Raw genomic sequence first — 26388 nt, forward strand, 5'->3', positions numbered from 1 at the left:
AGATATTTACTAATACATAATCTTTATCCCACTGTTGTAAAACAATATGAATGAACATGTCTTCTCCCAAGTGCTGGGAGTGGATGTTTTAGGCTAGAGAAGCTCTTCTGGTAGGTTTGGGAGTTTGGTGCGCATTCACAAATTTTATCCCACTAATTTCTCGACACGCTTGGATCTAACCCCGTCAAAGGCACAGGAAATATAATTCTAAGGGGGGGATTTAACAGGAAGAGCCTCAAAACGGATAGGGCTACCAGGGAAAATGCTTCTAACCCTATGGGTATTTTTTATTTATTTATAAATAACAGTACTAACGCAAAGACCTTTTCACATGCACAACAGTGTACTATGCACAATTATATGTGTAGAAATGCTTTCATATTGACGAAATTGGGAATTCACAACCCCCTTCCCTGAGTACTGATGGCAGTCTGTAACTGTAGCCCAATCCCAGGAGTACTCTTCAAAATCTTTGTGAATCCTAAAAATACATAAACCTGCACCCAAATGGAGATCAGGACTAGGATTGCAGAGATGCAGTTATTTACTAATGCAACTTAAGAATTGAACAAGCGTTTCTGAATGATTTTAGGACTGGATTTCCAATGATAAGTTTCAAGAAATGTTATGGACAAATAAACCGTGCTGTTCTAAAAGCCCAGAGAGCAGCCTCAAGTTACTGTGTGCATTCAGAAGACAGCCAATGGCATTCACACAATGTAACCTAGATCATAGGGTAGAACTGTGAAGTTTGTTCCCTTGAAAAGAAAACATATGCTGTGCCTACCAGAGGATCAAGCGTCCGCTCTCTCACCCAATCAGCGTCCTGCCCTCCAGCACCGACCTCAGCACTTTGCTTCTTGTATATACATATAATAGGGTATTCTGAACTGTGAACAGCAGAGTCGTCAATGATTTTCTCATAGAAACAGGTCTTAAGTATTTTTCCCATTGTCTGTTCCTAATGAGTTCATTTTCCGGTTTCCTTTTGACTGGTATGATTTTAATGGAGACATATTTGAAGTGCTGACTCCATGCATAGTGAGGTCTTTTCTTCTCCGATCCTTTGTACTAATACACTCAGACAGAAGTGTTGCTTGGTGACAGCCCATTTACTGTAACAGCAGCTGGCACAGCCTCCGACATCCTGGCTATGTGCAGGGCCATAGCTAGCTAAGACTTCACGCCAACGTTGAAATGCGACAACCCTGGACAGCTGATGCATGCTAGGGCAGGAGCTGTGAGGCGGGCAGCCTGGGCTTTTAAGGAGATGGCAGTGAAGAGGGGTCACAGTAAGGAGTTTGGGTGGCAGCAGGCTCTGATGACAAAAGTCATGCCACACAACTAGAAAGAGAGAGTAGGTGCATCATCAACCGACCTCCAACATGCGACCACCACACGTGGTACTACACAACAGTCACATCTGGTTTCTATTTGCAAAATGATGTCTTCCATTCTTACACAAGCACAAGTCAGACGCTGCTTGCTCTATAATTGCATATTAAAAGGAAATTTCCTCCAAGCTGATTATAATATAAACATGTTACTTATTACAAAATCTCGCAACGCTCTCACATAGTTACTTTTGGACAGTTCCATGCATTTGCTACCGTGTGCACAAGATCATAGTGCTAGTACACCAGCAAAGGAAAACGTTTTCTACAGCTCTACAATTGTTGCTTTTGTGGTTATCAGTGTCGGTCGAAAGAGAATAAAGATGTGGAAGTGTGAGAGGAAAATAGTGCAGATTGGGCTAGGAGAGCGAATAGCCAAAACGGTTGATTGCTTCCAGTATGAAGCGAAGGCTCCCATTGGCCTTCCTTGATCACTGCTGGTTGAGCAGCATCAGACAATTTGCTTCTGCGTTATGCGAGCATGTAAGATGGGCCCAGGTGTTCAGGTGGCGCTGAGGGTTTCCTTTAGCTGAGCCCCCCTTCCACTTGGGGTTGCACTGCTGTAAGCTCTGAATGTGCAATCAACTGATGATGTGGCGACGATGTAGATTAACGTTTCCCAACCCTCTCTTTCATTAGTTGCTGGGTGCTCTTTCTTACATTGTTTGTGGTGAGTTAGAGGTGTCTCTGAAACATTCTGCACTCGGTTTCAGAATAGAAGGTGGCTGGTCTTTGCATTTGGAGTTTCAGGCAATGGAATCTTTGGGATTTGGCACCGTGCTATAGTTGTTTTACCCTTAGGTGGAGGATTCGTTTGGACTTGGCTGATATCAGCCCTTTAACGGGCAGCTTGTGAAGCTTCCGAAGAGATCCTGGACCTCGGATCCAGCAGTCTTTATTCATCAAAGACAGCACTTTGAATCTAACCTCAGACTCAACTGATGGCCACTGGAGGGCATCGATTATTGTTTTCTTATTTCATAAATTCTGAGACTAATGCTCAGTCTGGTTACTGGTTTTGAATCCATCTAATATGAAGATAGAAGGCTCGGCATTGTCCTCCTAGATTTGCAACGCAGAACAGACAGTACAATGGTACTTTTCAGCACTCTCTGAGGGTTCATGTCCAGAACCTGTAGGATGTTCCCCTGCAATAAGAGACAAGAACTGGCGCTTTTTCCACGTTGTTTCCTTCGATTCCAAAGGAGAGTTCGGAGTCAAAGATGACCACCTTTCTGGAGATGTTTCTTCACCCAAAACTCACTTGAGCCAGGCATTGATCCCTAGAACCATTAAATGGCAGATTTGGATCTGCAGATCATCAATAGCCATTCACCAAGTGTCCATTGTGCAGCTTCAGTAACTGAGCTGGCGGGCACTGAACAAGAACAGCCCCCTTTGGGACCGGAATGTGAGTATTATGCGCTCAACTTTAATTTGTTGCCTGCAGTCGTGAAGAAATAATCAAAAGCTAACTAAAACCATCGAGAGATCTAAAGCCACTCACTCAGCCTTCTGAACACACGAGGACGTATCGGAGCAATGAACTGGTCTTTCCGTCTGGGTCATTTACCGCCTGCAGACCTTACTGTCAATCATGGAGAAGGTAATGGCATCCCATGCACACGTGTAGTTACTTCGCTGGACCGCTCACTTCTATGAGTGGCTTGAGATCGGTCTAAAGGTGCACAGAAACTCATGGTCTGCTTTGACCTGTCCCAGGAGGGGAGTGATGCCGACGTGCTTCAAAAGAGCCTGGGCTTTGCCTTCAGTGATGGGTGTGTTCACTATTTTTAGGATAACCAGTGACTTCTTGGAGGAGATCCATGATGCAGGCAACTGTTTAACTAGTAGGTATCCTCTAATTATGTAGGCAACCCAGGCACCCTAGTTGGGCTCTACAGCCAGGTTGGCATTGTCCACACACTGGGTGGGAGAGGTCAGAGGTGGATTGATTTTTATGGCAACCTTTATTTTGCACCTTTTTTAATGTTTTACATTAATTACATGTTTTACATTATTTACGGAACAGAATATGAAACCAGGTTTGTATTAAAAACAAACACCTAATTAGTGAGGCTCCAGGACACTACAGGATAATCCAGTTTTCTAGACCTTCAGGCACAAATCTCATCTGGGCCGACTCAGAATTTCAACATCTAAGCAAGAACAAAATGAATACCATCGAGGTACGTAGTGACATTACCAGTTATTAAAGTATCGAGACATATTTTAGTTTGTGATGCGAGCAATTAAAATATTGTTTTTCAGTATTACAGTCGCCATTACCATGACGCGGTCTCTCCATCCAAAGATAACAGTATGATCGCTTGACCTACTAATATTTGGGAAAATGATGTAAATCCGATTTGCTGGAGTCAGATAGGTCCTTCAGTAAAAAAATCAAGGACACTTCCACCTTTAAGTCCAAAACCTAGTAAGATCAACACCTACAAAGGAGACCGCTGCCGACAGCTGGCGACAGCTGCAAGGAGTTCACTCCTACTGATGTTCCTGGTTTTCCTGCAGTTTTGCAAAACTTTAGGGGGGAATGTGGCCTCACGGCCAGAGCTGCCGACTTGGAGCTGGGGAAACAGGTTCGAGCCTCGGCTCAGCATCCCCCGATTCTGGGTAAATCACTTAATCTCCCAGTGTCTACCAAAAATGAACGTGTCCTTGTGTAATGTAACTGGTGCTCATGTAAAGTGCTCCAATACCGTCGGGTCCAGTTTGCGCTATATAAAAACTGCAAAAAACAAACTTCCTTGCCTCTTTCTTGTCCTTGCAGTGCTTAGTCTACGTCATATCACTGACACCACACAAATTAAATTTTCATGGTGTTTTTTTCCCACACCTTTCAGTTTCTGCCCCCTGTGTGCACATATGTGTCTCCAATCCTGCAATTTGAGATGCTTCTATTCGGGGGTGGGGAGGACACAAGATATTTTTTTAATACAGGAATCCCAAACCTTTCATCCGCCATGGTCAGAGTTCACAAATCATGCGGCTGAAGGCATGTGGGATGACGGTGAGATTTAGAGCTGGTACCTTGAGGGATCCTGGCCAGAAGGGTCTTGGATCATGTTGGTTTGAACTTAACTACACTCTGGGGGCACATAGGGCTTGACTTGCCTATTGCGATGTTGAGGACAGTCGTGGTGTGCTGCCTGCATGACTGGGGTGAGGCCAGCGCACAAAATGTAATAGCAGTCAAACCTAACCTCTTTAGGTCTGGCTACACACAGCTTTATTTACGTAGAAGGCCCCCAACCTTTAATTCTTCAAGGCAGCATAATTAAGAAGTTCAGAGATGGACAGAGCTTTGGTCCAAGCCCCTTCAGCCAAGTCATGGCTTACCAGTGCTTGGAAGGCCTTTCCATCATGGCCACGGCACTTCATGAATGGTTAAATCATCTTATTTGATTTCCCCTTTGGTTCTGGAGAGGGGGCATCAAGTACTACATTGTTAAACTGCAGACACAACATGATGTGCAGCTTGTAACAGACAGCCAGTGTTGTTCATTGATGCATTATTGTTGACTCTTTGGAAGGCTAAGCTGTCATAGGCAAAAAAAATTCAATTTACCAATCACACTTTGTTTACTCTGCTGTCATGATAGCACATTGTTTACACTTTTAATTTGTATTCACAAAGTGAAGACACAGGTGACGTAGGCCTTCTAAAACGTGCAACAAAAATACAGGTCCTGTGTCAAAAGTACTATTGTGCCCTGCATGTGTTTTAGGTTCACCACTTACAATGCAAGCTTCCTCTTCTGCCCTTTTCATCGCCCCTTTCGATGGGGCTAGAGCTTAAGTCTGCTAATTCAGTCTCCCCAGCAGCGGGGGCCTGCTCCCTGCCACCATTCTGCTGCCGCGCTGGATGTTTCTTCATTATGCCATCTTCTAAGTCAGCCGGGGGTAATGCACTCAAAGTCACCCGGCCATTTACAAGCACCTCCTCTAACAAAACGCCAGTCCTATTGGCTGCGCTAGGGCTTTTTTATATATCGTGATAAGCGAGTTGCAAGTGTTACTAATCCCGCTCATGAAATAGGCACACAATCCTGACAGAAATAAGCCTAAAAAAAGCACAAACCTGAGAAATACCCAAAACAAATACAAACCCCCATACTATTCTTGGAATATAGACGGGAAAACACCTTGAACAGATTCCTGCCCATCATGCTTGGAAGTATGGCACAATAATCTATGGACCAAGCCTGTCACCCCAAGGCTCTGAAATACAAAGCAAGCCGTCTTCGATTTTATTTTAGTAACATGTATCAACAACTCTACAGTTCCACTGGTAATGACGTGATTGTCAAGACCAAATTTACTCCAGCAGTGGCAGACGGGGAGTTTACATTTGGGGATAAACTATATGGCAGCCTGGCCAAAAGTCCTGAGTGCGGCCATCCGTTTCATAATCAGTCTTATATCCTCATGCGCAGTCAGGCTTGAATTTGGGCTCTTGAACACGGGCCATGACTTAAACTTGCAATTCATGAACTATTGCCACTGTCTACGCTCCTCAAAACAAGGTTCATTAAGAGCGATCACCTAGGAAGATATGGGAAATGACTTGAGTCAACACCAACGATGAAATGGCTTCAGAAACGGACACCGAAGCTAGCAACCACAGAAGACTAGGAAAAGAATTTGGAGTAGAAGGCTTAAAAAACATAAAGGCAGTTGACTAAGGGGAGGTATTCTATCAAATGACAGGAATGTTCAACACCGACCACACAGGGATAGATTCCTGGAAGGAGGGATAATCCTATAAAAGGATTCCAGCTTTTAATGTGCTTCTGACAATTCAACACTTTGGACTCAAGTCACTTGGTTCTGTGACTTCCTGGCTAGGCTGTGACAAATCATGGTGGTGTGGGTGTGTGGATTTGGGTTGTATGATGTTACCCCGCATGCTGTTACAACACAATTTTTTATCCTGACTTGCTGTCGGGGTGCGCTGGAGTTTGGAATAGTATAATTTACTATTCCAACTCCAGTCTATGCAACAGTAGGGAAGGTGTTGGCGTTAAATCCACCCCCACAGCAAGCCATTTGCGTTGTAATGGCATGCGGGGTAAAAGCATGCGTGGATTTGTTGTGCGTGCCAAGGGGGATATGGTTCCAGCGTGTGCATCTGGTGGTTCTGCTCTGCATCACCTACTGATCATGCTTTTTTTTTAGGGAGATTGAGCAAGGCTGTTTATAGACCCCTAATAAGAGATGACAGTTGTGAAAATGACTGTTTCAATTTATGGTGGTAGGAAAATGAACACAATTGACAGGCACTTCCGATGGGGTGAAGCAAAATGCTGTGAGCAGCAAAGCCCGGACTGGCTGATCCTCTCGCATCTGACAGGGAACAGTCTACGATCTCTGGACGTATATGCTTTAAAATATTATTAAAGTGACCCCTTAATTTTTAACCAATAGTCTCCTCCGACTCTTCAAATTAGAATACAGATTTCTAGAACTGCACAATCACTTTAGAACTTGAATGCTGATAGGTTGGCCAGTTGTTAAGCTTTCTGTCAATTAATTTAGCTAAGTTCTAAGCACTGCATCCGACTAGAGGCGCGGGGCTCTCAAAAATGGCAATCGTTCAAGTTCAGAACAGGTCTAGGTAAAGTGACCGCTTAGAAGATTTGATAATACCAGCTAGATTTAGCATCCTTTGTGGCTGGTCTTTACACTAGTTCTCCTTATTGATTTTTAGATATGGATGGTTTGAGTTATACCTAACCCATCAAACTTTTCAATATGTTATATTTTAAAGTTGAGCTGCAGAAGACAATCAGAGCTCTGGTGGGGAAGAAGGAACACGTTTTATAACACGTGCATAAACAGCGCTCCTGCCAGAACAGGCAGAGTTGAAAAGAACAATGTTACGATTATTGGTATTTCGCGGATACACTTCCTGTTGGTGTAGAATAACAAACCCGGGTATTAAAAAGAAAATTCAAATTGTGAAGGGGCAACTGACCTCAAAATATTATCATTTTTTCATCCCTGTACGAAATTCTTACCTACTTATACTTATTTTTGACAGAACTGCTGGTTTGTTATCAAACGAGAGACAGATCAAGGTTTGGGAGGACACGGGATGGGACAGCAGGTGCCCCCAAAATCCAACTTTAAAGCAGGGGGTTGAAGGGATTCTTGTTGGATTGTGTAATATGCTTCTTATCTCATGGATGAGTCATCTTGGTGCGGGCATCACGCTAATAAGGGTGATTTAGGTTTCCATAGAGCACTCTTATCGAAAGTGTTGTGCACACAATTTATGGCCACAAATACTTCAGGATTACAACTTTTGCAAGGCTCATTAGACCTGGCAGGGATGGGAGCCGATACCAAATGATGCTAGCATGCTGTGTGCTGTGAAAGTGGCTGCCACTAATGTGGACAATGATGCTATGTTGTGCTACAGAGATTTGTTTAGTGCTGCGTTGCCTCTTGTACGGCCCTAAGGCTTGCGTACCTTCAAGCTTTAGTCTAGAGGAATCCAAATCAGACTGGAGTCTCTTTTCTCATTTTTGTTCAGATGAATCAACCGTCAGTGCTTTATTTGTGTTTTTGGCTCCACGTGTTTTGATAGTAAGTGTTGTTGGTGAGAGTTGCCAGATATATTTAACTATTCGTGTACGTGTCATCTGGGAAGATTGATATGTGCATTGCAAGCAATGGTAGGAGAGTAAATGACCATATATTAAATCCAAACATGTCACCATGCCTCCCACTGGGAGGCTGAACCATTCCACCACTGACCATGGTCTGAGGCAACAGCAATGAAACTGAATTTGCTTTGTAACTTCGAAGGCCATCCTCAGGCTCTAGGGTGCCTGATAACCTGGTGTCCTACGCACTGATCGCTTAGTTCAGGAGAGGGGTGCCCCAACTAGACCCCGAATCCTGAATGAGGCAGATCTTCCTTACGTCAATCACAAGCGGGCATGGGGCTCTCCAAGCCACCACGGATTAATCAGCATGAGTATCAGCTGCCCTTATAGATGGCTCTCTTTTGTCTGCCAGTGCACATTCACCCCCGGGAGTGGTGGATTCAAAGAGTAAAGGAACGCAAAAAACAAAGGCCTCAAGAAGGCGCTGGTGCCAGGCTGCAGAAAGTATCTAAATGGGAAAAAGAGGTGAATTTAGTAATGTATCTGCATGCACCAAAATCTTGCCATTGCTGGGAAAAACTTTAATGTCATATTTACGTCCTTCTTTGCTATGTTTATTCCAACCGCCCCTCCAAACACACTGCATCAAAATAGTCAACCATGTCACTACTGCTTCGGCCCATTCCTCTTCCTTGCACCCTTCATTACATCTGCACACTCCATTTCCTATTTTTTCACCTTCATTGAAAAATATATGTCATCCTACACTGGCTTTGTAAGGCCCAAATGAAGATGTTTTGTCATAATTTCATGACAGTTCCTATTTTGTGCTATTGCCACCTCTTCTCTTATTTTCCCAAATCTATTTGTCCCTCCAGTCATCCAGTTCCCTTTGCTATTTCTTCGATCCACAGCTCAATACCCACTCCTACCCCCTGCCTGCATCAGTATTCCTTCCCATCACTTTGCCAAATCTCTCCATCCACATAACTCTTCATTTCTTGGCAAGCCTGATTCCGCTCCCACCTTTGGTAAAGTGGCAGTGTTCATTTCCTGCCCTTTTGCTTCATACTCCGCTTGCTACCCTTCGTTTGAATTCAACTTGCTCCTTCACTGGCAGGGCTTTAAGTGGGATGAAAAAACTGGGGGGGGTCTCTCAAAGGGGGCGGTGCAATGTAAAAAGGGCGTGGCTTGAAACACATAAGCTAAAAGCCTGTGCTTAGCATAGTGTGCCGCCCGACTTGTATTTTGTGGTTTCCATCATTGCATCCAGATATATGATACAACAAATAACATCATGCCTACAACAAGTCAGGACTATTGGCATTGTCAATGATTGTTAGCTGCATAAGATAAATAAGCAGCAACTATGGCTTGCATATAATATTTAAAAAGCTTCCACTTAAAGTCCTGGTGACACCACGACAATGTTGCTGCTCCTGAGTTTCAAAAAGAGAAGGGAAATCCAGAGAGAAAATGACTTTTTCTAAAGAATTTCCCTTCCCCCACAAATCTCACCTGGCATGACATCAAGCCGAAACTTCTCCACTATTGAGAAGTGAGCAATGCACACTAGTGAGAAGTGAGCAGTGTGAGCACGTGAACATACATGTGCCTGCTGTCACTGCAGTCCGAAAAAAAACGGACTGCCTGTGCCAGGGCACAAACCAGATCCAGATAGAGACCAGTTTCGAGGCCTCCTTTAAAAAAGTGCCAGTGCTCAGCACCGGTGAGACCCGGCCCACTTAAAGCCCTGCACACTGGGCTATGTGACAGGCCTTAACTGTTTCCTTAACCCTTCATCTGGCCGTGGATAGCCTGCACATAAGCCAGAGGTCCAGTAGGGCGCTAATAGCCTTTACAGTGCCACCAGTCACCACAGCCAAGGCCTCTCACTTTGTCTCAGCTGTTCCCCCTCCACTGCTCTCTTTATTTAGCATTACTACCTTCAATATCTGCCTCTCAAATGCCCTTTCCAAAACCTAGTCACCATTGGACTTCTGTAAAACATCAGCCTCATCCATCAAAACGTCTACGTCCCCTTTTGCTTGAGTGTGACTGTCCACTGCCCTCTCTCTTAGTCTTCTTGGGTTGATTCTCCCACAAACCTACCTTTCCCCTCCTCAGTGGTGATTCCTGCCACACCATCATCTTGTGCAAACTCCAGCTTTCAATCCTCTGATTATCTGTGTCATACGGCCCACAACTCTGCCGCTTAATGCTACATTCCTCCACACCATCGCTCCTGCCATGAAGTTACGCTCTTGGCCCTTCATAAGGATATGCCACCCTCCAGCTTCACCACTGAACCACATCATTAGCACATTGATGTTTTCATCTCTGTTTATAAGTGCGCCTGTTCAAGCCTAAGCAGCGTTGCCCTCTTCCTTCTGGGTACACTATTGGGTCTGACTGAATCCATTCTCTACTCTACTCTGCACCCCTTCGATATCTAAGACCTCCGTTGATCATTAATCATGATGAACTGCAATGTTGTTATCCTGCTCACCAAACCCAGGCAGTGGCTTCAGTCTAAAGGACTCTTTTCACTCCCAGAGCTCATCTTCTGGCCGCTCACACCAGGCCCTGTTACTTTCTTCACCAACCAGTGCAAGATCCTAATCCCTTTCCCACCTCTGCCCAGATGGCCTTGGAGGTTCAATAACACATGCCACAATTATGTGTGGTTTGGTTGCTATTTTGTACACCACTTAGATACTCACTCCACCACTCTTCCAACTGGCTTGCCATCCAACAATTTCCCCGCTCAGCCTTTGAGCTCGTGCCTTCCTGTCCTCTCCCAGTCCTCCCCTCTTGGCCACTCAATCTTTAAGTTGCTCCACTGCCTGGTGGTGAAATGAAATCCGAGGATTGTGAGCGTATTTTGACATGTATAAAAAATGGGAAGAGTTATGACAAACCTAATAAACTGTTCCCACACTGAAAAGAGTAAGAGAAATGCTAAAATCGCTGCTTTTCAACCTGAGATTTCTTTCTTTTGAACTAACAAGACAATTGCAGTATTTACCAATAAATAGAATATTTAATTTTGCTAAAAAGGTACCAGGATAAAATGAGTCAGGGCAAATTAAGAAAATTCTCTGAGAGTCAAATAAATGATGAGCAAACTATATAACTACTTGCAAAAAAGATTCGCCAGCGTGTCTCGAAAAATATACAGGAAGCGAGTGAAACACTTGTCCCCTTTCGTATGAAGCCAATCAAGTGAATAAGGAAACATCATCAAGTCATTTTGATCAAGTTCCTCTAAAATGCAAGCTCTTTGTGAGGGAAGAGAGAGGGTACAAGAAGACCATGAGAGTGAAAACGTGTAGACAGAACACAGGGAAATAGTGACAACTACATTGAAAACCATATAGGTGCAGGCATTTAATGTCCCTAATTTGAAACAAATCATATACATTTTTAAAAAATAACTAACTTATCTGTAAGGATCTATCATTCTCTCCAAGCCACAATTTGAACATAGCATGCTCCACGAATGATGTCATACAAGTTAATTCAATGGTTTAAACTAGATTCATTGTGTGCCACCAAACCCTTCCACTGAGGAATCAACCCTCAGTCCACTCTCCACCTAGGAGTTCATTTTGGATGTTGAACGTTTACTTAGCTTACCACAGCTGGAATGTGTGGAGTTCCACTGTGCCGCATTGTTTTATTAGCAGTGTATACATACATCTGATTACTATTCATCACATACAGCATTACAGATGTTTTGTGATGTGAAGTTGGTCCACCCGTAGGTGCTCCGAGTGGACTTTTTTAGATTTGTATTCAAGCCTACTAACATTGGCACACAATGGATGCACGAGCTCATGAGGTCTGCGCGACAGGACGGTGTAAAGCGAGTTAGATAAGAATGACAACCTTTACGGTGGGTGATCTTCATTATGCCTAGCAACGATGGTCTCACTCAACGCAACGGCGTGTAAGCCCACCGAAAAGGGGGTGGAGACGCGATACAAAATGGGACCAATATGCAACCAACAAACAAAATATGGTACAAGAAACTTTTTTATAACCCTCTTCTATTTTTAACAAGATCGAAGGATGAAAGTTGATGGGGCACGAGGAGCTATATAAAGATTGCAAATAAAATATAATTAGCACTTTTCCCGTTTTTCTCCCCAGGGGGAAAATATTTTGCTGTGGCGAAACCATCTGCCACCTGCCAAAACATATGGTAGTGTTCCTTTCCCTATGGCAGTCTGGGAGCACTCATACGCCTGACCCTGACCGGAGTAAATTTACCTGTATTTCCAGAAGTGAGAAACCACCTCCAGAGAGATAGGTGAATCCACAGTAACTTAAGAGGCCACGGGTGGTGAACTACCTTTGCAGGTAAGATCTCCCTTCAGCGCAAAAAAACAAAAACAAAAACTCAGCCCAGCCCTAATTTGGAGATATCAGAAATTTCAAGATAATGTTTCTGTCGATCTCGTTTGAGAGGGCTTGGTTCTGCTAAACCCAGTTCATAATCCTAATAATGGGATTTTGCCTTCGCAGGTGCATTTATTTGGCAACGTGTTTGGGTTATTCCTGTTCAGTAGGATGGCCAGGAGTACAGGCCACAGTGGGCCCATTAAAGAACTAGTCACTAAAGAGATCTGATTCACATCTGCCAGCCCCCACTTTGTCGCAACCTTCCTACCAGGGCGTAGGTTCTCGGTGCAAGCGCATGCAAGGCACAGACTGCGCCTACAAAGAATTAACCGGATTAATTAGGAAGGGATTTCAGAAGCAGCTTGGAGCTAGAAAACCAAAACACTAAATTGTTTAAATAGTTTGGCAACAGATCAAGGTTTCCTGGCAGCCCGTGCTGTCATTCTGTCCTTTTAACACATTTAACCTTACAGAGGTACTTTTGAAAGGCATAAATGGCATTGTCAAAATACAAAAAAGAAGATGCGTATATAAAGGCTGCCACACGCTGTTACCATGTCGGCCAACATGCCCAAGCCTAGGTAACATTAATTAAGAGCACTAGCTTATGACATAAATGAGTTGCTATCATTTGCAGACTATATCCTTTACAGTGACGCGCTTTATGGCAAACACAAAGCTGAAGCCTCCGCCATTGTGCGGTCCAAGGCGTCCACGACAAAGCCGCCGAGCACTCGAAGGGAAGCGGGGGAGTGCGGAACCTGTGAGGAAGGGAGACGGGCAGCGCAAATGACAGGAATGTTTAATTAACAATCTTCTATCATTAGCACACAACGGATCCCACCAGGAAATATGCCAGCCTAGAAACCGTTCTCGCTGAATGTGACATCAACACATAGATTTGCGATTCCAGTTCTGAAAGGCTGCCAAAAAATGTGCTCATAGCATTCAACACGACCCCAATAGTCTTGAGGCACTTCAATGGTCCAAGAAATATCCCAAAAATATTTCAGCATTTGAAAAATTCACAAATGTTATGAAAAAAACGCATGTGCATCTGGTCTTAGGCCAGGGGTTAATTACAAACTTAACTGATGGTTAGGTAGATTTTGTAAACGCAGATTCCACTGTCAGAAACTTTGGATTTGTGCATTTTTCATCCTGGTGAAATCTAGACAAATGGAGGTAGGATGCCTTATTAAAAAATTCAAATAAAGATTTCAGGAAGATTAACACCCTTTCAGTCAAGAGTCTAGATTGCTGGTCCAGGGAGCTGGATATATGGCAGATCGCCAGGTTATCTATTTGGAATATGCTTACATATGATGAATTTTTTTCATCAGAAATAATTCTTTTCAACAAGCACCCCAGTAATAAATAAAAATGTTGTGGCAGAAAGAAACAAAGCCGCCGGAAAGTAACTGAAAAGAATCCATAATTGTGACAGATTGTACCAAATAATACGGTGTGATTGAGAAACAAACACATAAGCACTGATTTCAGTACAGCTCCTACTGCTGTTGTCAGAGCTCCTGGCCTCCTGCTTGATGACAGAGGAAAAGAAAATGACTGTCATGCTCAATGCTCAAACACTTTGAGGAGCATGCGAAGCAGACCGGCAATGTTTGCCTTGTGAGAGCACAACCTCTTAAGTAAAATTAACATGAGGCATTTCGATGTTCAGTATGTTATATTTCAGGTAATTTACAGTACACGGGAGTTTTTTCTTGCATCAAAGTCATTCGTAATCTTATCTAAATTTACGCCCATCTCACAAACCATCTGGTGCAGCAGATACAAATTGACGTTAGCCGGTCTACTACATCCACCATGCCCCGTATTTATAAAGTGATCTGCAACTGATGGCAAATCCTGACGTCAGCGTTTCCATCTAGGCACCAAAATGACTACAGTAGTCCCATAGTCAAACAATTTCCTATGTAGGATGAGCCATTGTTAGAAAGGCTATGAGTCTCCGACAGGTCTCAGTGGACCCCATCAATGGGGTACGACAGACACTGTAGTCAGCGTTTGCTTCCACAAATTAGATTTGATACGTAAACATGTCTATCAGATTTTTTTATTCCTACTTCAACATATTGGCTGTGGAGACAATTGGTGCTTTTTAAAATAGGGATGCGTTTCAAACAAATTGAATGAGTACAACTACCTCTTATCTACTCTATCTTTCGCTGTCTGTTTTTTACAAGAACTATATTAGGTCTGCTCCTAAAAAGGCATTTTTAGTCTTTTATCATGACATCGACTAAACTTTCAGCCCATTTCGCTGCTCCAGCTCAACTCCGGTTTCAAAATGAATTATTTGAGCAAGCCTATGCACTATGTCATCCCCATGCTCAGATGGGATCCAGATAACATTCAGATCAAACTTCATATTGCTTTCGATGCTGTGTAATATCAGGTTGGGGGTTAACAACTACAGAGTCTTGGACCGGATCCTCCTTGACCTGTCGACAACATTATACATCAACTACTTAGTCTTGCTGTGGTTCCTCAGACAGATGTGGATGGGCAATCATCAACTGGTTACAGCCATTTTGGACCAGGTGAGGCCAATCAATTTCTTTGACCACAGACTACATCCCAACTACACTGGGTTGAATATAGTGTTCTTCAGGGATCCTCGCTTTCCTTGGGTATTAGAACATCTCTCTCACTCATCTTGCTAGCATCATCCGATCCTTTGGTTTTCACGGCGACGTGTATGACCCCAACAGTTAGATTCACTTTGATCGGCAGGGTGATTGGATGGCACAGTTATAAAATTACAACAGTTCCAGGTGCAAGTCCAGGGCTTGGACGGGCATCAAATAATTGCAGTAAAAAACTGAAAAGTATAAACTCTTGATAGTGAAGAAATGGAGGACATTTTAGGCTCCACATTCTGGTCCACTAGTATGAGCATCAGCCTTTGTCTAATTTGGTGTAGCAAGTCAACTGTGTGCCCTTAAAACTATTGGTTCATCTAGTGTTCTCATCCAATCTGAAAGAGACCTGATGTATTCTATTCTTTCATAAATATGATGAGCAGAAAACAGATGAGGGGCTTAAATTTGATGTAAACTTCGAGAAGGTTTTTTAAGAATATCATCAATTATTGAGGTTAGACCAATGGATTTGAAAAAAGCAATAAAAAATGTCTGTTGTGTGCAGGACATTGCTGGACTATTAGCCTAGGTTAGCATGTTGGATCAGAGTGGTTCTAATTTTTAATGTTTGTCTAATGTTATCACAGATGTATATTAACTCAGTAGGGAAAAGGCAGATTTAATTTAATTGCTGAGAGCTCGGCTTTATAGACCTAAGAACTAGCTAGTTCGGCACACAGACTAGAAAAATTTCGAATTTGCAAGGTGAAAAATGAGCCTGTAATTTCTTTTAATAGTTTCAATTTGGTTTCTTTTCTTTTACTCAAGGGGGAGTGTTTTGCAATCCTTAAGGTGTAAGGTGGGAATACCAGCAGAAGGGTTCTTGCCATCAACAGAAGGGATACACAGATTTTTTTTTCCACATGAAATGCCAGCCAAAGGATTTTCTTTTTACTCACAGGATGGGACAAGTTTTTCATTCGGGATCATGGAAGGGGCATCATGTGAGTGAGGTGTTATTTTAGAATACACTTCTTTCTTATTCACTAGTTTTTAACTTCACCTCACAGTATTTCAGCACATTTGGGCCATTGTAGGCTGTTTATCTCACACGTGAAAAAGATGGACGCAAGCACGGCGATTTTGTAACCAACTAAATTAGGACCCACGCGATTTGATACTTACTACAGAATACATCACTACGAGTCCCCGTCTGAAATGATGTCCTTTGTATTCATGTTGTTACAGATTGCCACATACGGTGGCGCAACTGACCACTCATGGACTAAGACCCTGTGATTTAGTATACGGAATGTCCTTCCTTTAAATTGGGCTATACATGCAGTTTCAACACTACATCACCTCGCTACATTGACCTCTGATTCTCCATAGTGATAGGTAGGGATTATATAGAGGGTACGTACATGAGGAAAGCCCTGGACACATGTAGGGGAATATTGTGTAGGCTACAAAATGTCGACTTCTAGCATGGTCGAAGGATTCCCTGCCATTATGATTTTTAACATTGTCAATCAGTGAAAGACTACATTGTGCCTGGTAGCTAGTAGGCCATCGCGGCTTTCCTTGCCATACCAACTGGAGAGGACCAGGTCAGCAGGCCTTATCCACCAAATACTCTCCTCTCGACCCAGTAACACTAAATCTCCCCTGCCAGACTCTCTCCTCACCACTGGTCGTTGAAGGTCCTGACCCCTTTTCTCCTTAGAGTGAGGAGGAGGGCAGAGTGACTAACTTATGAAAAATCAATGGGCTTGCATGCATTCATGCAGTCAACATAAGAAAACAAGTCCTTTGGCTTTGCTAATGCTTGATTTTTTCAATGCCTTTGTAAAACGTTACTGTTAAGTGAGCGGATGGGCCCTCGATCACAGAAAAAAAGTCCAAAAGCAAAAAAATGTTGACCTAAAAAAAATACACATTACCATAGCCCCTGGTACTGAAGTAAACTGCGTTGCATGTTGAACGTGCTCCTTGTGAAAGAGCAAATGCTGTCACTCACAGAAGTTAGCCAATGACTGAAGGGGGCTGGCTCACGGCCCCATGCTGTATGCTTCGTTGGCGGAAGAAACATGTGAATAACACGACAACAGACCAATGGATGAAGAAGGTACGCTTAAAGCTGGTATACGTGGGTTATATATATAATTTAGTAAACTCAAAAAGGTCTTGACTATTACACCGAGATGAAAGTGCCCGCAGAGGAATTGTTGGCAGCAGTTGATGGAAATGAGGGAGGAGGGATTACTTTCTTTGCATGCAATGGCTGGGGAAGAATGTTTTCAACAGGCATGACCACAGTACTTTTTCCCGGTGATAATGGGTCTGATGAATTATGTGGCTTCCCAGCAGTGTCAGTCGAACCATGGGGAGGCCCCTGGCCAGTCGAAATTCCCTCCCCCTCACAAATTATTTCCCAATACCCAATGCACCCGATTTTTTCACAAACTGACAGCTTCCAGAAGATGAGCGTATAATAGACAAATTGTTATGTGAATCTGATGTCTCGGGTTTATGTACTTTAAGTTGCTAATGCGTACATTACATGAATACAGTATTTTGCCCATTGAGTCTTTCATGTAAAGTTTTTGTTTCTTTGAGTTGAGTCATTTTTTTCTATCTTTTGGAAACAAAATTTAAGAAAGCTTGATTATAATTTTCTTTCAAAATCGATTCAATATTTTTTTGATCCGTTGTCGCGGGCCCCTAAAAGGAAAGGAGTGGGGCCCATAGGCCAGTGCCCACTGTGCCTGGGGGTAATCAGGCGCTGCTTGCCAGGGGTTGTTGCACGATAACATTTGCCATTCATAGTGGTGCGCTACGTAGTGCAGACACACAATGTGACACTATTATGCACACAGTGCAAACACCACCAAAATCATAAGACATGACAACACCTTCTAACCGAGGTTCATGTGATTCCTAGACCAAGTGGCAGTGCATAATGCAGGCAGCGCCAAGAAGCCATCTCGAACACAGATATGTGCTATACCACTAACACGCAATGAGGAGCATAGTTAAAGGAATGCACTCTCATAGCCCGAAGAAACAGAGTAGAAACACTCCTCAAGCACTGCCAGAAAGCGCCCGAAGTGAAGGGATGAGATACAACAAATATCCGCTCACTAGGCGCTAGAACGCCATCTGCAGAAGGACGGCGAAGCGTTTTCTTTGCATAAGCTGCACATTGACCTAAAGTGTAGTCATGAAAAACCAATCACGTGTTTTTAATATTATTCCGATAAAAATAGGAGAACGGAGAGGAGATTGCTCGTGGAAAGAGTGGTGGAAGATACAACAGCGTGCCCCTTATCTGGCGGCCTTCATGGAACGGTGCCAAGTATCTGTGCCCCTGACCTCGGAGAGGAGACATTTACAAACAGACTTTTTTGTCTAGTGTACACTGCGCACAGTTTGACGAATCCCACGAAAAGTAAGACAATAACCATGGCTGAAATATATGTGCTATTAACCACAGAAGAAAACTATCTGATAAGAAATGGAAATGCGCCCCTACCTAGTAGATAAATATTGACATTATTGACACAGTGTGCAGCCACACAGAGGCCTTCCTTAAACTTTACATTGTCAGGAGTGCTCAACCCATGGAGGCCTGACCTGTGGCTTGGATTGAAGAGTCTTGGTTCCTATACATTATGTTGTAGCTTTTTTAATGGGTGTTTCTACCACTTGTGTGCTCTTGCGCAGCTTTTGGAAACTGGAGGATGCTTTGCACAGGTTCTGGATAACTGAGCCGAAGGGGGCAGACTGATGCCAGGGGTGCAACGCAGGCCCCTGCAGGGCAAGAGGCCCCCAATTCAGTCCAGAGCCTACATATATATGTGAGAAACTGGAGTGTAGGGGGCCCTCAATAAATCCGGCGTGGGGTGGGGGGGGGGGGCATTATATTGTGTTACACCACTGGTTGATGCTTTTGCTGAACCATGAGTCAATAAGAAGTCAGAAATGTACTCACATTGGCTCAGTCCTATAGTTTTGGTACATTTCAGACTTTCTGGATATTTGAAAACAATTGCAAGGGTAATATCATGTGTAAACAAGTATGCATGTGTAAATTTGGGAAATGTATAAACAGAAAACGGCAAAGTTTATGCACTAACAAACATTCTTTTTTAAGTGTGGGGGAAAAATGTTTTCCCGTAAAAAACCCTACACCCCGGCATACATGGAGGTGAGGCGACGCTTTTCCCATCATAGAAACTGATCTGGTGGTTCCTCTGAAAGGAACAAAGAAAGAACCTTTTTTTTTGGGTTGGAAAATGCACTTAAAATGTTTCTGAACACCTTCGAATTTGCAATTTTGAGGGAGTGAAGAGCAGCACGGCAGACACTGAGTGCGAGCCCGTCACTATGCACAACCCCAGAAGCACAGGATATGTGCTGCCATGCCGGCCCTGTGCATTTTTCTCCAACCTTTTTTACGTTCCAAATAAAACTGTAAGTGGCCTTTTCACAGTTGTAGATTAGGCACCTATCTGCTAAATGTTTGCAAACACCAAAGAAATTCAAAGGCGAAAGCAAGAATGCCAAAGATTAACAGATCTCAAAATTTGTGAACAATAAATTGGAGTAAAACTCAATACGCACCTACAATGGAGCCAGGCTCGGGTCGAATCTATGCCACACAAACAGTATAAAATGGTACAAGAAGGCATATGATGTACATGCATTCAAACATTTCACCCATCACTTTTTAGGTCTTGCCAAGCCAGCACTTGCGCTGTCTCTGCGAGACATGCTGTATTAAGCAAATGGGCTTTAAAACCTACTGCCCAGTTTCAAGGACTACCCCTGTTACATGTGTTGTTACTCAGAGCTGGTGAGCACAATTTCTTTCTTAAAGAGGGAGAACTTGAGACCAGTACTGGTGGTTTACAGCGCTCTGTTGTAAACAGGTCTGTAAATCTTGCTCTTATCTTGCCACATTTGTGGTGCATTCAAAGGCCGAGGTCTGTTTTGGCTGCAGCTGCCTCCTACTCCCTCCTGCTTTTGAAACGCACGGCCTTGCGCCACGGTCTCGGCCTTCCTATAGCTGCTGCCGCCTCCGTCTCAGAGCTCAACAAGTATTTGCAATGCAATAAGTCTCACACTTGCAAGAGTTTGAACACTTGGCATTGTACAGGACAATGACTATGTGTTTTGTAAACCTGCGGTGCGTAAACAAGCACTTTGTACTTGCAGTCGTTGCTTACGAGAAGCAAGGCTGGCAGTAACTGCGCCTCTTTTACTGCCAGCCTTGCTTCTCGTAAGCAGGGACTAGAAGTACAAAGTGAGTTTTTATGCACTGCTTGCAGGTTTTCAAAACACATAAATAAAAGGCATTGTCATTTTGAATGCCAATAGCTCAAACTCTCGCAAATGCAAGACCTATTGCATTGCAAATGCTTGTTATTTTTCTAAGTGAGCATTCCTAAGTGTGACTTGTATGTCCAGATGTGGGCAGTGCTTCATTTGTAAAAAAAAAAAAAAAAAAGTGCCGGGCTCTCGTCAGGAGGCCTCTGCAGCGGACACCACACATTGCCCCTGCGATGCTGCCAATGATAGTAAGAACACAGATACTAACCTTCACACTCCTACAAGTGTGACAATTCTGACTATTTCATGCCCACAAAGCTATAAGAATGGCTTGGGCGGCAGGTAATAATAATTTTAAATGTAGATCGAATTAATCAATAATTGTTGTTGTGGTCATCTCTAAATTAGCTAGACAGCGCCACCTTGTAGCAGACTGTCACAAGAGCCGGTGTTAACAATTAAGTGCCGGTGCCGAGCCTTGGAAACCACCGGCTCAAATTAAGCACCGTGCTCACTGTGTCTTTAGACTCTAGTTGCACCTCACTGACAAGTCCCAATAGCAGTCTGGGGTTGTTTCTGTTCCCATCTGGAGGGTGAATCTCCTGACAGTCCAGGTTGGGCTGTTCTCACTGCAGCAGCACCAAGATTGGTGCACATATGGCTCATCTGTCTTGAGAATTGCATGGTGGGAATTTGGCTGCAGGGAATTGCCAGCGGCCGAGGTTAATTCAAGCATTCCACCCATCACGTTTTTGCTATAGCATAACCTCAACATCAGATTTATATCCATGTCTACTATAGAGAAACAAACAAGGTGTTATACACCGAAATGGGACAACAAATGAGGTGCTATACACTACCTAGAGCTCGTAAAGGGCAAAGAATATACCCTGCCAAAGCTACAAGTCAATCCTATATGGAAAATGATGTGTGTGACTATGTTCCTAACAAGTTATTATAAACCTACCTATAAAACAGTGGTAGGCTCAAGACTGCACCGGGCACAATATTCACGGCCCGTCCTCGCTCTCATGGTGCACTAGGATTGGCTAAAGGTTGCATGCCCCAACTTCCCCCTCTGTAACCCACTCCACAGGACCAAGCAGGATCACACACAAGGGCAGCACACCAAGAAGCTGCCAAACCTTTGACCACACAACTGTAAATACAGTATGAACAGTAAAGGACACACAATGATGTAATATGTGACATCATCAGCAGTGGATTGCGGGCGCGCGAGATGTAGTTAGTACAACTAACTATATCGGAGGAATTTCAATGGTTTTGTTCGAGTGAAATGTCCAGCTAACTATAACACCCCTAAAACCTATTGTTTCTTCAGTGAATTTCAAAGGTTTTTTAAATGCTAATTCCTAACTATATCAGGCCTGAAACCTATGTTTTTTTCAGTGAATTTCAAAGGTTTTTTAAATGCTAATTCCTAACTATATCAGGCCTGAAACCTATGTTTTTTTCAGTGAATTTCAAAGGTTTTTTAAATGCTAATTCCTAACTATATCAGGCCTGAAACCTATGTTTTCTTCAGTGAATTTCAAAGGCTTTTTAAATGCTAATTCCTAACTGTATCAGGCCTGACTGAAACCTATGTTTTTTTCAGTGAATTTCAAAGGTTTTGTAAATGACAATTTTTAATGTATTAATTGTTATACTGATTTTTTTTATACAGATTTACTACATTGTTTAAACTGTTTATTTTTAGATATTTTATTTTTTTAATTACATTATACATTACAATACAAAATATACTTTCTCAGAATGAATTACTTTATTGCCTATTTGCAAAGTATTTAAACTAGACTTTTAAGTACAGTAGTTACAGTTGTTGCAATGGGCAACACAATTTCAAACACAAAGCAACATTGAGCTCAATGTGAATTTCTAGTCAAATGCAATTAGTTACTTTATGGATTACTTTTCTAACCACAGGACTGGATGCTAGATTCAGTCCTTGGACATCTCCTGTAAACAGTTGAGTAAAAGCATTTTGGTTACAGTAGTGATTTTTAAGGATTATTATTGTATTTTAAACTTAGAACATTTTTCACATAGAATCACCAATGTTATCCTATCGCAGAAAATTCACTTAGCAGGTAAGTAGTGTTATTGTTACTTTTTCTTACTCAGTGGTGGATCCTGGATCCAGCACAGGTGAATCTCCTGTAAACAGTTGAAAGAATGTGTTTAAGTCATACAGACGATTTTTTAGGAATATTTTTAGTTTGTGAAAATAGACACTAAGAAACTTTTCTACTTAAAAGCACACAATAGATTCCTATGGAAGGAAATACAAGTTACTGTTAAGTACGCTTAAAATTACTTTTCAGGGTCAGTGCTGGTCTAAAAGATGAAGCCCTGGGTTCTCTAATGATAACAGGTGAGTAAACCGGAATTCGTAGTTCGGCTGATTTTAGAGGAATATTTATACAATGGTAAAGGAAGGGGGCGGGGCCTGAGGTGACGTGTGGAAACACGCCGTGTGGCGCGTTTTAAGTTATGGAATTAATTCCTCTTCAATCCTGCGGTCCCCTGGGGGCCAACTAGCCCACCGGGTACCTCCAGTATACGTCAGGGAGCTGCGTTGCAGAGAGGTGTTCAGAGGCCACGCCCCTTTTTACAACACTCTGCAACGCAGCTCCGTGGCGCTTACTGGAGGTACCTGGTGGGCTAGTTGGCCCCCCCTAGGGGACCTCTCATTTGAAGAGGAATGAATTCCCCAACTTAAAACTCGCCACAGGGCGTGTTTGCACAGTATCACCTCAGGTCCCGCCCCCTACCTTCACCACTGTGCAAACGCGCCCCGTGGCGCGTTTTAAGTTGGGGGATTAAGTCCCCTTGAATCCTGAGGTCCCCTAGCGGCCAACTAGGCCACCAGGTACCTCCAGTAAGCGCCACGGAGCTGCGTTGCAGAGAGGTGTAAAAAGAGGCGTGGCCTTGTTACACCTCTTTACAACGCAGCCCCCTGGCGCATACTGGAGGTTCCTGGTGGGCTAGTTGGCCCCCAGGGACCCCCCAGTATTCAAGGGGAATTAGTTCCCCTCTGCAAACGCGCCAGGGGGCACGTTTGCAGAGTGGTGTAAGGAGGGGGCGTGGCCTCCGGCCCGATCTCATTTTTTTTCCTTTCTTTTTTTTTTTTTTTTTTTAGAAGGGGGGCTATGTAGCCCCCCTTCTTTTTCTATTTTTTTGGCCCTGGGGACCACATCCCCCAGGGCCTGACCCCAATTTTTATATATGAAAAAATAAATCGGGAAGAGGGCCGCATGGCCCCCCTCCCGAGGCCATAATTTGCCCCGGGGACCCCATCCCCCGGTGCATGGACCTTTTTAAAAAAAAATTATGGAGGGGGGCTGCGTAGACCCCCTCCTCTGGCCACTTTAAGGCCCCGGGGACCCCATCCCCCGGGGCCTGGCCTCTCGTTGGAGACCATGGGGGGGTCCCCAATCCCCCCCACGGTCCCAGCCGGCTCCCCGCCTCCTGCGGGAGCCGGTTTTCCTTTTCCACATGGAGAGCAGCTAACCTGCTGCTCCCAATGTGGAAAAGCAATCTGCTTTGCTTCATTGAAGCGAGAGCAGGTTTCCCTGCTCTCGCTTCAATGAAGCAAAGCAGTTTGCAATGGCAGGGTGGGAGCTGCGAGGCTTCCGCCCTGCCATTGCAAACAGCAGTGTCCCGGGGATGGGCACCCCAGGACACTGCAGGAGCCGGCCCTGGGGGGTGGTGGTCCCCAGGGCCAATACAAGGCTCCAGGAGGGGGGCCACATGGCCCCCCTCCCACACGTACAAGTTGCCCCAGGGGGTGGCGGTCCCCGGGCTGGGGGGGCCTGAGAGCCCCCCACATCAAATTGCGTTACGCCCCGGGGGGTGGCGGTCCCCGGGGCTGCGGGGGGCCGTGAGCCCCCCCGCATGTACAATCTTTGTGCCCCAGGGGGTGGCAGTCCCCGGGGCAGTGTGGGGGGGATTGGGACCCCCCCACACACTTTTTTTTTAAAATTATGCCCCCGGGATTTGGCCCCCGGAGGCAAATTAGGATAATCAGCGCTTTAGCCCACGCTGAATTTTTTTAAAATTTTGGGCCGAAATTCGCGCTGGGTGCGCGAATCTCGCCGATTTTTTTTTTTTAATTCTTTTTTTGGCCCTGGGGGTCCTTGTGGCACCCTGAGCAGGCCTAGGGGGTCAGGGTGTTTCTACCCTGCCCCCTTTTTGCGTTTTTCGTGTTTGTTTTATAGGTTTCTTGTGCCTCGGTTCTACCGGGGCACAAGATTGCTGCCAACACTTCCTGATCTGGAGTGTTGACATCCAATTAGAATAAAGCTCGAGCACGGCAGGGTGTGACCTGGGTGCGGGGAGGGTGCGCGGATCCTCCGAGGCCATAGATATATCTATGATTTTACTTTTGATTTTCTCAGGAACTACTGAACGGATTTACACCATTTAAGCAAAAGGCACGAGTCTGAACTAAGGACTACCTCTTTGCCAAATTTGGTGTAATTCCGTTTAGCAGTTCGGGCTGTAGTTGCGTCATCAGTTCCTATGGGGAAAACGTGTTTTGGGACCCCCCTTTTTTCTCGGCCCCCGCTTGACGAATCACCATGAAATTTTCAGGATAGGAGCGAACCGGACCTGGCCAAAAGTTTGGAAAATTTCGCAAAGATTAGTCAATCGGCGCCAACGTTATTCCAAATGGAATGTTGCGATTTCCTATGGAAAATAGGTCCTAACTATATCTACCTACTGGCGACCGCCAGTAGGTAATATATACATATATATGTACATACATACACATACATATATCAATGCTCCAAATTTGCCCTCGCAAAAGCAGAAGTCCACACCAGCATTCCTCATAAAGGCATTTATCCGAGTACAAACGTGCACTGCCTCACGAATGCATAGTTTCACTGTATCAAGATATTCTAATAAACGTATCCCACAAAGATGTCCTACCAAGGGCTCCCCTCCCCTGGTTCCATCTGCTCTTGTTTAGTGGTTACATTAACTTAAAGTGCTAGTGCTCTCCTACCAGTGAAGGTACACAAACTCACTTTAGGCAACACAGTGTTTCATCTACAAATAATGAGGTGCTCATAATTTTTTTTTTAAATTAGATTAAAAACCATTATTCTTATGGTTAAGGTAGGTTACGCGGCTTTCATCATTAAGGGTATAATACCCTCGCAACTTTTGCCATGTATGACAATTTGGTCCTCCAGCAAACTTATCCTCCCTGTTGTTTTCATTAGAGTAGCCTGCGGGTATTTAATTTTGCACACATATAGAATTAAGTATATATATATCCAACATTATTTGGGCAGCCACATTCTATCATATTGGAGAAAGCAGAGGGACTCAGGGACCCCCAAAATTGTAGATATATACATTTAAAAAAAAAGTTTTGTTCACTTTCTTCAGAAAACCATGTAGTGCAAAGAAAAAGAGACAACGCTGACGCATTTCGACTGAATTCAATTTTGACCGTGGCCAAAACATGTCCAGCTGTGCTTTTTCGTGCCTGTGGCCAGATCCTGTGATCAACACAGTGCAAGTGAGCAGCCCAGGCCCTACACCAAACCTGCAGCATGGGTTGGGCACAGGGGCCTGACTTGTGGCCAGTCATGCTGGTTGAATGATTCTATGAATTCTGTCTGTGCACCTAGAAGTGTTGCATCACACTCAGAAGCCATCCTAGTAAGATAGCTCAGTGAGCCAAGCACTTCTTATAGAGATCTGGGGTTAACAGAATCAAGTCCTTTAGTAAGATAGCTCAGTGATCCAAGCACTTCTTACATGAAGTGGAGCAGAATTGCTTTTGGGCAGAGGGAGCTGCATGTTTGCAGCTCCATCTGCGCAAAAGTAATGCCGGCTCCCATAGGAGGCGGGGAGCCGGCAGGGACCACAGGGGCCTTGATTCTCCCCTCGCAGTCCCCAACAACTTGGCCAAGCCCTGGGTGATCGGGTACCCGGGACTGAAATCGTCCTGGAGATGGCAGTCGCACGGCC

At 44.1% G+C, this 26388-nt stretch overlaps 1 protein-coding gene across 4 annotated transcripts in view; it reads right to left on the reverse strand.

Moving 5' to 3' along the window:
• Nucleotides 1-26388, reverse strand: part of DENND1A (DENN domain containing 1A) — a 1317400-nt gene that overhangs the window by 1121220 nt on the left and 169792 nt on the right. The gene's annotated exons all lie outside the window — the stretch shown is intronic.

This window comes from Triturus cristatus, chromosome 1_2, assembly GCF_964204655.1.
Source record: "Triturus cristatus chromosome 1_2, aTriCri1.1, whole genome shotgun sequence".
Classification (NCBI taxonomy): Eukaryota; Metazoa; Chordata; class Amphibia; order Caudata; family Salamandridae; genus Triturus; species Triturus cristatus.